The sequence below is a fragment of the Eucalyptus grandis genome, chromosome 9 (genome assembly GCF_016545825.1).
Source record: "Eucalyptus grandis isolate ANBG69807.140 chromosome 9, ASM1654582v1, whole genome shotgun sequence".
Lineage (NCBI taxonomy): Eukaryota > Viridiplantae > Streptophyta > Magnoliopsida > Myrtales > Myrtaceae > Eucalyptus > Eucalyptus grandis.
In genome coordinates, this window is record NC_052620.1 from 19,549,607 (window position 1) to 19,564,565 (window position 14,959).

The 14,959-nt window shown below is 42.6% G+C and overlaps 1 non-coding gene across 2 annotated transcripts; it reads left to right on the forward strand.

Moving 5' to 3' along the window:
* The first annotated feature begins 8,451 nt into the window (after positions 1-8,451).
* On the forward strand, positions 8,452-10,002 carry LOC104440878. 2 transcript variants are annotated; one of them, XR_005546359.1, is made up of 3 exons: positions 8,452-8,520; positions 9,631-9,731; positions 9,924-10,002. It is a non-coding gene; the product is annotated as an uncharacterized LOC104440878 (transcript). The 2 variants fall into 2 exon arrangements; XR_005546360.1 differs by lacking the exon at positions 9,924-10,002 and adding an exon at positions 9,889-9,907.
* Positions 10,003-14,959: the final 4,957 nt, after the last annotated feature.

Consider the following 14,959-nt stretch of genomic DNA (forward strand, 5'->3'; position numbering starts at 1 on the left):
AGCTACACAGAAATAGGCGTGTCCAATTTCCTATGCATTTTTGAGAAAAAAATTATATCACAAATGATATGATCACTTGCTCCTGAGTCAACTATCCATGCCCTTTTTGAAATTGAATTGATCATGCAATGGGATATACCTGAGAAACTTCCTCCTTTATTTCCAATATCTGTTTTCTGCAGTGCTTGCATCAGTTGCTGATATTGCCCATAAGTAATTGGGCGGTCACTACTTGGTCCAGTAGGTCCAGTTACGTGGTAAGCTGCAGAATACTCTTTCTTTTTGCCTTTTTCTCCTAGCTTGCCATGTAATTTCCAGCAATTATCTATGGTATGATGTGGACGTTTGCAATGCTCACAGTATAATTTACCTCGCCCCCTGGAATTTTGGCCGAAATTCCTAATTGATGCGGAATAAATCTGACTGTCGGATGATTTAAACATGGAACTATCACCACCGTCCAATGCAGCGTACGGATCCACTCCTTGCACCGTCGTCGGATCTACGGGAAATCGAGACCGTCAGATCTCCGCGGGAAATCGAGACCGTCGGATCTCCGTGAGAATTCCGAGCCGTCAGATCGCCGTGAGAATTCCGAGCCGTCAGATCGCTGGATTGCATCTCCACCGTAGGTTCCTTCCCTTTTAAGGGCTCTGTCTGCATTTCCGAACCCTAGCCCCTCGCGATCTCTCTCTCGGGCTAGGGTTCTTGCCCCCAATTCTCTTCCGCGGCGTTCGCCACGAAGAGCGAGAGCAACAGATTCGCCTCCTCATGTTTGCTCCAGTGCCGTGAGCCATTGGCTCTCTTCTTGGACGGCCAACTAGAAAATCCGGCCAAGGGGCGGCACGGGTTCCATCGCCAAGATCTGCGAACGAAAAGTGAGGTATGATTCGTTCAATATCAAAAGAAATCAAGTGGATTTCTCCCTCTCCTTCATGGATGTGTATTGCCTGAGGGTCTCTGGAGGTCCCTCGAGTTTCTCTTCTGTGGCTTCGAGCTCATTCCAGAGCGATGACAATTTGTTATATACTGTTGTGACAGACATATTTCCTTGCTTGAGATCTGTGAGTTCCTGCATGAGACAAAAAAATTTCGCTCGATGGAGCTTCCCATACATTTCTTTTATGTTGTCCCACATATTTTTCGAATCTTCCGTCGGTGGGAGGCCTGCTGCGACGTCTGGAGAGACGCAGTTGCCAATCCAGGTGCGGATCAGGTGATTGCACTTTCGCCAGTGCCTCGCCAGCCTTTCATCCGACGGAATAGGAATTGTTCCGTCAAGGAACCCGTCTTTATCTTTGGTTACCAAGGCCTGCCGGAAGTCTTGCGACCATTTGTTGTAATTTTCTGGCCCGGTCGGTTGCGGGCATCGATTAGTCGCAACTCTGGACCGTCGGCGGTTGATACGTGCAATGGATCGCCCGGCTCCAGTCGGCCGTGATGGCCGCAATCGGAAACGGTAAAAATCCGGGTGAGAGGTTCGGGTAGGGATTCGTCCACATGCCCGACCCATTAAACTTCGGTTCCATGACCCGCATCTCCAGACCCGTTTATTCGTTCTGCCTCGGTGGCTGAGTTTGCCCCGCTTGCGGCTGGTAGACTCCCGTCAGGTGAGACGTTACTTTGGTAACTCGTTACCCCCGGCAATGATGGATTCGGGCCTTGCCCGACATACCAAGGATAAGGTACCCATTGGTAAGGATGGCCGGGAATGGGCTGCCCCATATTCGCTGAGCCGGGTATATCTCGCCATTGATTCGGATTGGAAGTTGGGTTGTGGAAATTGCAGGTATCGCATGGGTGCTGTGGCCCTGTGTCTCTCCCGTTGGTGTGACATCGCCTGTGGGAGGAGCGACAGATGTTCCAGGAAGCAAATTCTCTGGATTCATGGTAAGAATTCCGTTTCTTCTTCCTTCCTATAGAGTTTGATTCTTTCGTAATCAAGACTTTTATTTGTCTTGCAGTTTGAAAGCAATCAATTGCGGAAGATGGAGCTTATAGCCAAAGCTCTGATACCATGTCAGAAACCGAAGGCAAGCAAGAAGCGGAGGAAAGAAGAACAAGGTTTTTTGGTATAAGATTTTCTTGTATTCTGAATGTAATCAATGTACATGGTTGTTCTTTTATATTACAAAATGTATACATAAAGAAAGGCAATGTAATATCTTACAAATCAATCTAATGTCTAATTGATTCTTTACAATCAGAATGTGAATCAATCAATTCCCGATATATTTTGAGAATATTCTGCATATCTTCCAACAGAGCCCGCTCTCACGCCCTTCGATCTTGGGGATTCTGGGTTTGGTTCGGAAGACTTTCTAAATCTCTTGGATGACGACGAGCATTTCTTGGCTTCGCCGGAGAACTCAGCCGTCGGCAGTGGAAATTTGTCGGTGGAGCCCACTCCCGCGCCCTCCGATTTTGGGGATTGTGGGTTTGATCCAGATGACTATCTCAATCTCATGAAGGACAGCGTGGTTTTTAGACTTCACCGGAGTACTCGGTCGTCGGTGGGAAGCTCGGGCGCCGACGGAGATTTCACGAGACATGAGGAATTGGGTGTCCGGATGTGAATATGAATACACAAGTCTTTCTTCCTATTGGAGGTTTGTTTGTAAAAACAAACTAAGTACTTTTTCCTTGTCCTACATAGGAAAAGTAAGAGAAAGTGTGCCAATTAATAAGTGTGAGATTTCATTTGTATAGCTAAATGAATGATTAGGTGAGGCTAGACCCCACCATACCTACGTGCGGGTGCGCGAATAATTGCGGGATTATTTAGTGTACTTAGCATTTTAATCAATTTAAAGGTTGCCTTTGTTTCGGAAATAAAATATAAAATGAAAATTCAAAATTTTATTTATTTAAAAAAATTATTATTCCGAATTTTGTTTGTCTTTTTAAGACAACATTTGGAAAAATTACTTAATCAGTTTGCAACTTTTCCTTCAACTTTTCCCGAAGGATTACAATTGTTCGGTTTTCGACTTCTTTTGAAGGGACGCATTTGTTAATCCGAACAATTTTCGAAAGGACGTGTTTGTTCAATTTTTTTTGGAAATTTTTTACGAAAAGTTGCATGTAAGACTGTTTTATATATATACTTGTTGTTTTTCGGAAGAAACAGTGTGATCATTTTCCAAACCTTCATTTAGAAAAAAACAGCAGCCAATTTTTCGATTGTTTCCTAGAGGCCCTGGAGAAATATTATAATTACTATCTAGTATTCTCATTTGAGACTTTGTTGTATCGTTGAGGATTTTTGTCGGTGACCATTAGCAACTTTGTGAGGCAAATAAATTCTTAAAGAAAGTGATATCACACCTCAAAGTCCGACTTGAGTACTCTAAATATCTGTCTTCATTGTTCTACCCAGTTCGAAACCATATTTTCCTAACACTTCCTCGTACATGTATAGTATGCCGAGAGTTACATGTGTTGTGGACATTCCCTATCTTCATTAGGGTTTTTGTACATACGAAGAGCAAAGATGATGAACATAAATAAAAATTAGGGTATTCTTCAATTCTTGAGTCCGGAGCGGATTAATCAATAAAAATTCGGTTTTTTTTTTTTGGGGGGTTCTATTCTTGCATCTTCTTCTTTCTGGTGATGATGATGTTGCGTGTGGGTTTCATTTATTGTTCTTTCGCTGTTAAGTTGATGAAGAATAAAATAAACAGAGGAGGAGGAGATGGAGGCTATAAAAATCGGTTAGGCCCAATCCATGAGATGGGCCCACTCCTCGATGGGCCCATTTTCACAGCTGAATTGCATCTACATCTCACTCGTTGGGCTTCATTTCGGCTTCAGTTTCATCGTTTAATGTGTAGTTTGTTTCCCTTCTTCTTCGATCCGAAATGTTGTGGCTGAGAGCGTTTCGGCCGGGCGGCGACGAGATAGTCCAAGTTTCAGTTTCATCAGACGCATCCCTGGCTTGTCTCCGCGGATGCGTGGGGTCCAACGTTGCTGTCTGGAATTGAGAGCATCGTCAGCTAGTTCATTGTGCATTTTCGGGTTTTACCATGTGCGTGATGATGGTGATGGTGGGTTGTTGTGGTTTTAGGTAATTTATGAACTGAAAATGGGCAGCGTCAAATGAAGTTGGAGAAGCTTGCCAAGGGAAAATCAGATGCATACAATTTGATTAGATTCTGATAAAAAAAAGAAGATAGGAAGTGAGTTATGATGAAAGCTCGTTCTAGTTGCAGCAGATGGCATTGGTTGTATAGGCATTTGTTTGGATGCTAGTTGGATATTAGTCGCAGCTTAGTAGCAGCCAGAATTGAGTAAATCAGTGTCAATATCTAACCGCATCGACTGAAATGTTGAAGCATTGAACACTGATTCCAATAACGAAACGGATATATGTTACTGGCCCAAAGCTCATATGCTCAATGAAGAGGTTAATTTGAAGCATACAAGCACAAATCTTTTCATTGGCCAAACACTTTCAAATCGATTCTTTTTCTGCAGACCTATCGGTTGGTCGTCTTGTACAATGAACTTCTGCATTAATGATTTCTTTCGTTTGGGTTCTTGTAGAGTCTAAGGGTAAACATGTTTTAGGGAACAAGTCATGGATAGAGGAAGTCTAGTTATTGACTTTAACTTCACAAAACTGCCGCATAAATGTTATTGTCCTGACAATTTCTTTTCGCAAAAAAACTAAAATTAATATTGCTTGATCATTCCTTTGCTCTTCCGTTGCTCTCAATGGTATCTATTGCCTATTGCCAGCTTTGCTTTCCACGTCTTCTTCTTTTTTTTCGTCCTGTCGATGCTCGATGGAAGCCTAGTCGTCATTGAAAACCCATTTAAATTTTGATGAGTAATGACTTTCCATGGATTAATTTATAAATGCCCCGAAAATCGAGTTTCTTATTTCTCTCCTATATGTTCCTCTATTGATGTTTACTTTTCTCTTTGGCCGAGAGATAAGTGGGGCCAGTGATACCCATTTACAGTCACCTCGGGATTTTTAATTTCTTCAAAAGCATTGATGTAATGGCTGAAGATATGAATTGGGAACGTAGAATATATATCATGTTTGCCCATACTGAATGGTAATGATAGCATTCATTAGGTTTTGTCTCACAAATAGATATGAATCAACATTTGATGAATGACAAGAAACAAAGTATCCACATGAAGATTCTGAAAGACCCCTTTTGTATCTCCAAGAGTGATTTGGGCAATTTGTTACTCAGATATTAGGCTTTTGGAAATTGTTTCATTGGGAGATGCTGCGCGGAGCAATCATGAGCCTTATAGCTCCTAAGTCTGCGACGCTAAAGATTTAACTAATGCATTAAATAGTACCTGAACTTTCATGATTAAGATATGTAACATCTAATATTGGTAGTAGTTGGTCATTTGTTGTCTTTGAGGTACTGCTTGAAAATTTATCTTTCCTCCTATCACTTGTTGTATCGGTTGCTAGAATCAAGGAGCCTAAGGCAGGAGGCGAAGCCAAAAACAAGGAGCGTGGCAATGTCACGTCCCAGAATCACTTTCCATGAGTTAGCTTGGGCCACGAAGAGTTTCTAACGGGAGTGCTTGTTGTGGCGAAGGTGGATTTCGTCGAGCATACAAAGGAACCCTCTAGGGACTGGGCAAGAGACAGAGGGCTTCTACTCGCTCTCCCTCTTCTTAATCTTCGAAAATGTGAGGCCTATGAAATCACGCTTTCCTTTTCAATTTAGTATTTTGTTAGACTTAAACTTGGTATCATGGCATCCCACATTGGTCTCACTAATTGGCGGTTGACATATTTTCACATCATATATCTGCTTGTGCAGTTAGGACTCCAGTAAAGATGGTTCAACCGTCCCTTCCGAAAAAGGTTGTTCCATCCTGGAAAGAACATGAGTCTAAAAGATTTACAACAGCAATTACTGAAAGCAAGATGGGGAACTCACTTGTTGTATAGATCTCTAGGTCTGGCCCGGAGGACTTCGATGATCTCTCCTAAAGAGAAGGGGTTTTGTTGCTGTAACTTTGTACATGTAATCTCATCGTGGTTCATTTTCTTGCAATGGTTTTAGCAGCATGTATACGGCTTTTTTATTACACCCCAATTTAAGTTGAAAATAAATAACATTTAAATTGCACCCAATTAGGTCTAACTATCCGCTTATGGCTTTTCTTGTATTAAATGATTGAAAATTCATTTTATCCCAAAAATCATGAATGTAACATCCTAAAGTATAAGATCACAGACTAAATGGAATTCAAATAAAATTTTCTTGAGACTTAACAACCTATCCGACAACCGTATTTTCCAACCATTTTTATCTTTCATCTTTTATTGTTTTCCGTTTATTTCTATTAATTTTTTAATAGTTATTTCTTTCTGTTTCCCTTTCTCAGTCCTTCTCTGATGCAACAGCCTCTCAACTGCCTTTCTGCTTTCCTTTAGTCTTCTTCTATGTCTAAACATTCAGCACTCACTGATCAATCACAGGTGGAACTTCATCGACACAGTTTCTACACCTCAATCAATAGACCATACATGAACTACGTCAGAGAACAACGCGCCCCGGTATTGCGATAAGAACAGTACAACACAAACATGCTTTCCTCCATTATCATAGACCTCCGGCCACCACAGAACTCCCACCACAATTGCAGATGACTACGCAAACACACCCTAGTATAGGGAACTCAGACAGAACAAGAAACAACACAGCGAGAAAGAATATCAGAACCAAGCATAGCGACCAAGAGAAACATACTGATGATGAGAATCATAACGCCAATTCAATGACAAATGAATATCATATTCCAACGGAAGACGACCCATAAATGAAGCCTTAATGAGTCACAGGTTGGATTGAGGTAGCGTGACTTTCAGTTCAAGGGTTGAATAGAAGCATATCCTAATTTATTTAGTTCAAGCATTTCATCAAACGAGTGATATACATTTCGATCAATGAACTTGTACACAGATAAAGCGACGACTCGATTTCAAATCATCACAACAATATTAACACACATTAAAAACATTAAAAGAGCTTCAGTCACAACTTCTTTTCTCACAAACATCAAATAGAGCTCAAGGCCTCTGTTTCATTCGTAGGCGACAGAAACAGAGTTAATGGATTTTACGTTGGTTAATTGGATTTCTAGCCTCGGCCAGTGTGCATATCGGAGAATGAAGGCCTTAGGCGTGTTCGCAATGAGGATCAGCGCCTGCAAAGGAGTTCTGAATGAGAACCAACTACTTCAAACTTCCCGGCCAGAAAACAGGGGCAGAAAAGAGGAGTTTTGGCGCCGTGGTGGGTGCGGTGGAGATCGACAGCCACGGCTGATTTCTGGCAATCGAGAACGACGAAGAAGACCTGTGACTGAGAGAAATCAGTGATAATGTTTTATTAGCTCTCGGCTCCTCGCAAAATCATGCTCTGCTTTCAGGTACACGTGCAATTAAAATCCGGAGAGTTGTAATACACGTGCAATTAAAATCAAAGTACAATTTTTTGGTGAAAAATTCGGGGGCAGACAACAATTCGTGGCTAATTCGGAGATCGACAACAAATTATTTTTCAGAATCACTCGTCCGAGTAAGCACTCAACGAGAAAATATTAGGTACGTAAGACGCTCCAGCGTGGCAAACAAGAAGGCGGTGGGAGCGCGACACGTGTCTCGTGGGACCCACAATTTCAGGCGCCCATTTTGAAAATTTTCGTGTACTATAGCTCTGGAGAAAAGAGTTTTCTGTCGCGGGTTCTTTCTTTGCGCCTTTCTCTCTACCCTCGCTCTCTCTCCCCGACGAACTCCCTCTCTCTCTGCCCTCGCTTTTTCCGACCGGCGAACCACCGCGAGCAACCGACGAACCAGGAGGACACCGGCGAGACGACCGCGAGCAACCGACTGGCGTGCGACCTCCCTCTCTCTATGCCCTCCCTCTTTCCGGCCGACCGGGCGTGCGACCTCCCTCTCTCTCTGCCATCCATCTTTCCGACTGACCAGCGTGCGACCTCTCTCTCTCTACCGGCGAACCACCGCGCCGCCCCTCCGGCTCCGCTTCCGGCCCCGACTCGTCCGTCCCAAGTCCCTTACTCTTTGTATCTCCTCGCGTCTCTGTCTGCCCTCCCTTTCTTCGACAGCGAACTACCGCGTGACTGGCGAACCACCGCCCCCCCCTCCTGCTCCAGATCTGGCATCGGCTTGTCCAAGTAATTTCTCGCTTTCTCTTTTCTCTCTTTCTCTGTCTGACGGGGTGATGGAAGGGATTTTATAGGAGTTCAGCGATGCCTGATGTGGGTAACTTTAGTGGGTGCGTTCTGCTATGTTTTAGCTAAATGAAAGAGGAGATTTAGTGCAATGCATTTGGCTTCTTACTTTATCTCACTGTTTGGTATAGACCTATGCGATCTCCTGATGATGATTTTTCTTTTCTTTTTTTTGGATTTTAACTTTCTCTGCATTTAATCCAATTGCAGGATGTGGCAGTGAAGGTATTCTCGATGCAAGAATATTCAAAAGAATTGATAAATTCCTTTAGACAAGAGGTTTGTTTTCTTTTTTGTTTCACTATGTCTCATTCTCTTTGTTTCTAATATTATTCAGCCAGGACATGCTGAGGGTCGCTTAGACTTTTTAATTTGAATAAGGCATCTCTCGTAGGACATGATATACGGGCTATGTCTTGCTCTAAGCCTGTTGGCCTGTCCTTGAATTGTTAATTGAAATCATGAAAACATTGTTATGATAGTGTTTAGTGATTGCTGGATGCAACCTGGCTGGTTTAATTTTGATAAGGGCCTTCCTTGACAGGTTGTAATTGCAGTTGAGGGATAATGGGTTGGCCTTTTAGTTGATAATGAGCCCAAAAAGTAATCTGTATTATCCTAGGATGTGACAAGTCAACATCGAGGTGCCAAATGACTCCATCTATGGTGTCACTTGCCCCTACATCTTCTGACTGTTCTTTTTTTTCTTTTTCCTTTTCCTGATAAGAACTACATAGTCAGATGGTTTAGGTAGAACATTCTGAAAACCAGTGTGATAAAGAGATGAAGTAAGATTGACCAATATGTTCGAACTGCATGCATTTATCTCTATCTCTCTGCACTTGTATGACTAGCCCGTATTTTATTATTTTGTAAAATTCTGAAGCCTTTTAATGATTAGAATTTTTGGTGCTTATTCTGTAGCAACTGGGATTTTTTCCCCAAAGCATGGATATAGTTTATTGCTGTCAGCTCTATTAGTGATGGCATTGGCAATTTTAATTCAAGTGTTGTTCCACTAATACAGCAACGCAACATTTCCAGTACATGGTACATGTGGAGATAGCAGGTTTTGATCTCTTTTTTTTTTGCCAAAGGATTATGGATATTTTTCCTTATATTTTCCATGCCTTGATCCATTGCATTATGATTAATTGTGTTGTGTTGGATAGATGTAATAGCATGTGGGTCTATGAAAGGATTATACCTTCTCGTTTTACTCAAAATGAGGAACTTTCTCATAGGACATTGTGATTGTTATATGTCCATGTTCTCCCCCTCAGCATGCGTAGTACCATGCATTTTCTGAGAACCTCTTTTGATGTTGCCACAATTTTTCTCACTTCTTATAAATTACCATTAATATGACAGTTTTTTTTGTCCTTGCAGGTGTCTCTTATGAAAAGACTTCGGCACCCCAATGTTTTGCTTTTCATGGGAGCAGTAACTTCACCTCAGCGCCTCTGCATAGTCACAGAGTTTCTTCCACGGTACTTTCTCAATGCTTATGAAAAGCAGGCTTTTTGATTATATGGTGCATCGTGTTAAAGTTTGTTGTAATATCTGGTTTGTTGGTTTTCAGTGATTGTAATTTCTGTCGATATCCCGTCTCTATGGAACTAACAGTTGTTACGTGTGTTGATGCAGTGGAAGTTTGTTTCGCTTAACGTGTGTTGATGCAGTGGAAGTTTGTTTCGCTTACTGCAGAGGTACACAGCCAAGTTGGATTGGAGACGCCGTTTTCATATGGCTTTGGATGTGGTAAGTATCTGCTTCTCATTCGTGTAACTTAATCCATTGTTTGCTAAGTGCAGTATTTTACATTTTGGTCACCTGAATTTTTTTTTTCATCTGTTTCTCAGTGAGCATTTGTTTTGCTCCTTTTTATACTGCCCTCATTTTGTTCTTGTAGATATCTCTTACATGTACGTTCAGCATGTAACCAAATTCATCCTCTTGTAGGTGCAGTGTTTTACATTTTGGTCACCTGAATGTTTTTTTTTTCATCTGTTTCCCTGTTAGCGTTTGTTTTGCTCCTTTTTATATTGCCCTCTTTTTGTTCTTGTTGATATCTTTTAAATGTACATTTTACTTCCATGCTGATAAAAATTTGAGATGGGTGTCTTGAACCTTAGCATTCCTAACTTCCTGAGACTGCTTGGCCCGTGAACTTTTGGCCTCCAGAGTTTGTCAGTTATTTGAATTCTACTATCTCTTGTATGTTATCTTGCTGCTTTTAACATGTAATTATTGAATTGGGTACTTTTCAGGCTAGGGGCATGAATTGTCTGCATCATTACAATCCACCTATCATTCATCGTGATTTGAAGTCCTCAAATCTCTTAGGCAGTTTCATGACCTTTTTTTCTTCTGGCATAAGTTGATGTCATTCAGGAGCGTTTTTTTTTCCTTTTTGTGAGGACAAAAATTGTCAATTTGTTACAATTCGATACTGATGTGGGAGCTGCATTTTCTCCTAACCAGTGATCCGAAGTGCCGACCGACATTCCCGGAAATACTGGAAAGATTCAAAGATTTGCAGAGACAGAACGCGCTTCAATTCCAAGCTTCCTGCTCTGCTGGTGGCGACAGCACTCCAAGGGAAGCGTGAACCATCCGATGCATCAAGAGGATTTGTCTATTCATTGCAATGGTCAACAGTCCAAGCAAACCTGGCTATTCGCCAGGAAGTTGATGTTACCAACCAATCTCAACTCGCTTTGCTGCTTCTGGACCATGAAATTTGGCGACCAGATTTTTGGGACCATTTCGAGAGGATAGAATGTTTGTCCTTCGTTTGAGCAATTCAATTGCGGGTGGATCAAGGACGATTGTATGTCGCTTTTGTGCATTTACCGGAAAAGTCACAAAGGATCTTGTAGATATGTTGCAAAGTGTTGTGGAGATCGGAGGCTGAGCACATTAGGCATTGCCATCCATTTGTTTGTGATACATTTATAGGGGAACATTAGATTTTCATCATAAAGCTGTACAAATCAAATTGACTTTGACGGTTCTTAGTGGTGAAACAGAGAGTTTTGCAATGGTAACAGGGGTTGCGCACTACTAAAGCTCAAGGCAGATTTTGCTTCTAAATCGCCGTTAGCTCAAGTTGTTCGCCCCATGGAAGTCCATCAATGAAGATATCCAAGCCTTTTCTACAGTCGTTAGCCGATTGTGCCAGGGGCTACTTCAACAAAATTTTACATGCAATCAAAAGTTTTCAGTTTTCCAGAAAGTTTGATGCTTTAGTTTCTTGAATTAAATTCAGTCTAATGAACTCAGACTTAGGGTCGCCATCCAACTAGGCATCAACCCAACAACTCTTCCAAGCTTTGTATCGGAAATTGACCTCACATTATTGAGCATAGGCTTGTGGATTTATGACTTTGTTCGTCGAAATTGTACATGATTTTTGTACTCTAAAATTCCCGGCATGAACTACATGGAAGGGAAAAAATGCAGGGCTGAACATTAGCAACCAAAATCGGCGAGAGTACAAACAATCTCCCAGAAAGCGAGTCATGTATCCCCAAAAGAAGCATGACTCATACAGCTTTTTGATCCTACTTGGACAATGTTATGGGCAAGTCGGTATGTCCTCAGAAAAATCACAAATCCCATTTTTTGTGCCACCAATTCTTTATCGAAGCAAGGAACGAATTGCAGCAACAGCATCACCTTTATGCTCACGTAAAGTCCTTTCAGCCACTTCCGGTCCAGCTGTTTTCAGAATTTACCATACAATATTAGAAAGCTCAGGCCAGTGAGAATAAATGCATTCAAGCACATGGCATAAGCTGACTGACCTCAAGTTCATTAGCGATTATATCAACGTCAGCTGCATTGATCTTCACAGCAGCCAATTCTTTCTCCCGAGGGAACAATGGGCCACAAGCGAATTGTAAGTCAAATGAGATGACAAATAACCAAAAAGAAATTTATGCATTGAGTACCTGTGAAATAGCACCAGAGAGGCATAAGTTAACACAAGCCAGAAACTAGATGAAACGGTTCCCTGAAAAAGGGATGATAATGCATGGATGCATTTTCGCTATGGACAACCTTTGAGCCTAATAGTTGTAACGAGTACCAACCTCAACACACAGAAGATCTTACATCCTTCACAGCTCAAATGTGGTAATGTGGTGTCAACCAAACTATATGATTGTGGTGCCATGGGAATTTCCATTCGTCAGAGGGCATGTTCTACTTGAAATGAAGGTGCGCAATGAAACCATAAGCTGAAATTTTTATAAAGAAACATGAAGCATCTGTGCACATAGTACTCCAATTACACACTCCACTGCGTAGCGGACACTCAAAGCCACTTTCATCTCTATTTGTCTTTCAAGTAACTTCTCTCCTGTAAAGCCTATATGTGCCAGAATTGCTTGCATACGCACTGTTTATTCCAAAAATGCTTGCTAGCTTCTTGATTGTGTTTGCTCGCTGAAAAACTAAAAGCAAACGACCCCTTTGATATCAGTTGCATAACTAAATACTCGGACAGGAGAGACCACATAGCCACATAAGTGAAAGGCCAAATTTAAAGAAGATTAAAGCCGAAAGACCAACTCCACAAAATCCTTCCTCATGGGGAGAGATTAAACTCTTCAGGAACCCAGCAAGTTGGTTGTTATTGTTAACACTCCTTCCAACCTAATTCAGTTTTGCTATCAAGCCAAGTATTCTCTGAATGTTACGAACTTTGCAGAGAGAAAGAACTTGCTTCTGTTTCAACAACTTCACCTCTATTTTACCTTCAAGTACTCTCTCTAATAAAATGGTAGTCAAACTCGACATGTTTTCCTTGAATATGAAAGCAGGCAATTTCCATGAGACATAACGCCAATCAAAGGAGTGTATGAAGTAACCAACAACTTGGGTCAAAATTTCTACTTTTTTAACCGGTGACAGTTCTTGATGCTTATTCAACCCAAAATTCCAACTATTATTATTTTTATTTTTTTATAACTTCACATTAGTTTGTCACCAGATAATATTTAAGTAAGCTCATGAAGGATGGCCATTTCTGATCTCGGGGATATCTGTTTTGCATTCTTCAATGACTATCTGTAACTCTTCCTTATGTCCTTTTTCTATTTCCTTCTTTGCAATTATGTTTCGTTTTCTAGGCGGGACATCTTTGGGACCAAGTTAAATGCAGAGAAAGTTAAAATCCAAAAAAAAAAGAAAAATCATCATCAGGAGATCGCATAGGTCTATACCAAACAGTGAGATAAAGTAAGAAGCCAAATGCATTGCACTAAATCTCCTCTTTCATTTAGCTAAAACATAGCAGAACGCACCCACTAAAGTTACCCACATCAGGCATCGCTGAACTCCTATAAAATCCCTTCCATCACCCCGTCGGACAGAGAAAGAGAAAAAGAAAAGCGAGAAATTACTTGGACAAGCCGATGCCAGATGGAGCGGGGGGGCGGTGGTTCGCCGATCACGCGGTAGTTCGCTGTCGAAGAAAGGGAGGGCAGACAGAGACGCGAGGAGATACAAAGAGTAAGGGACTTGGGACGGACGAGTCGGGGCCGGAAGCGGAGCCAGAGGGGCGGCGCGGTGGTTCGCCGGTAGAGAGAGAGGGAGGTCGCACGCCGGTCGGTCGGAAAGAGGGAGGGCAGAGAGAGAGGGGAGGTCGCACGCCGGTCGGTCGGAAAGAGGGAGGGCATAGAGAGAGGGAGGTCGCACGCCAGTCGGTTGCTCGCGGTCGTCTCGCCGGTGTCCTCCTGGTTCGTCGGTTGCTCGCGGTGGTTCGCCGGTCGGAAAGCGAGGGCGAGAGAGGGAGTTCGTCGGGAGAGAGCGAGGGTAGAGAGAAAGGCGCAAAGAAAGAACCCGCGACAGAAAACTCTTTTCTCCAGAGCTATAGTACACGAAAATTTTCAAAATGGGCGCCTGAAATTGTGGGTCCCACGAGACACGTGTCGCGCTCCCACCGCCTTCTTGTTTGCCACGCTGGAGCGTCTTACGTACCTAATATTTTCTCAGCACTCAACGGTCACAATGGTCAAAAAGCCCTAATATTTCCTATTTTGAAACTCCCGCATCTCACTTATGATCCACTCAGAATTCTCATCTTCTTCAAGTATTTCCTAATATTTCCTAATTTGCAATCGCGCTAGCTTTCTTCTTCCCCTCCCTCTCACCCATTCTTCGCCGCGCTCTCTCTCTCTCTCTCTCTCCCTCTCTCTCTCTCTCTCTGTGGCAAAACCCACGATCATCGTCTCTTCGTCTGTTCATCTCTTCAGCACTTGGCGATAATGGGGTATCAAAGTTTTCCAGCAGCGACGGTCTATTTTCGGTCTGCAAACCGTCTTTCAAAGGGGGAGAGAAAGATGAAGCTCGATTTCTCATCTCTCAATCTCTTGGCAGACGTAGCTTCTTTCATCTCCGAGGGAAAGCTAAGTCTCGGGCCTTCCATCTTGGATCGTGATGTTGAGAAGAAGGTCACCCTCGTGACCACCACCACTTTGGGCCAATCGGTGTCGGATGGATCGTTCGGAAGAAGAGATTCCCGCGAGCGCGAAGGCCGACATTCCACGCCCAGACGTCAAGTTCTGACCCATTCGTCGTTGTCCAAAACAACAAGCAAGAGCCTTCGAGAGCTGTCGCTGAGAACCACAAGAAGAGGTCGCGTACATTTGATTCCTCCGAAACCCAAGAATGGGGAAGAGTTTCCAAGAAACCCAAGAAAACTCCCAGG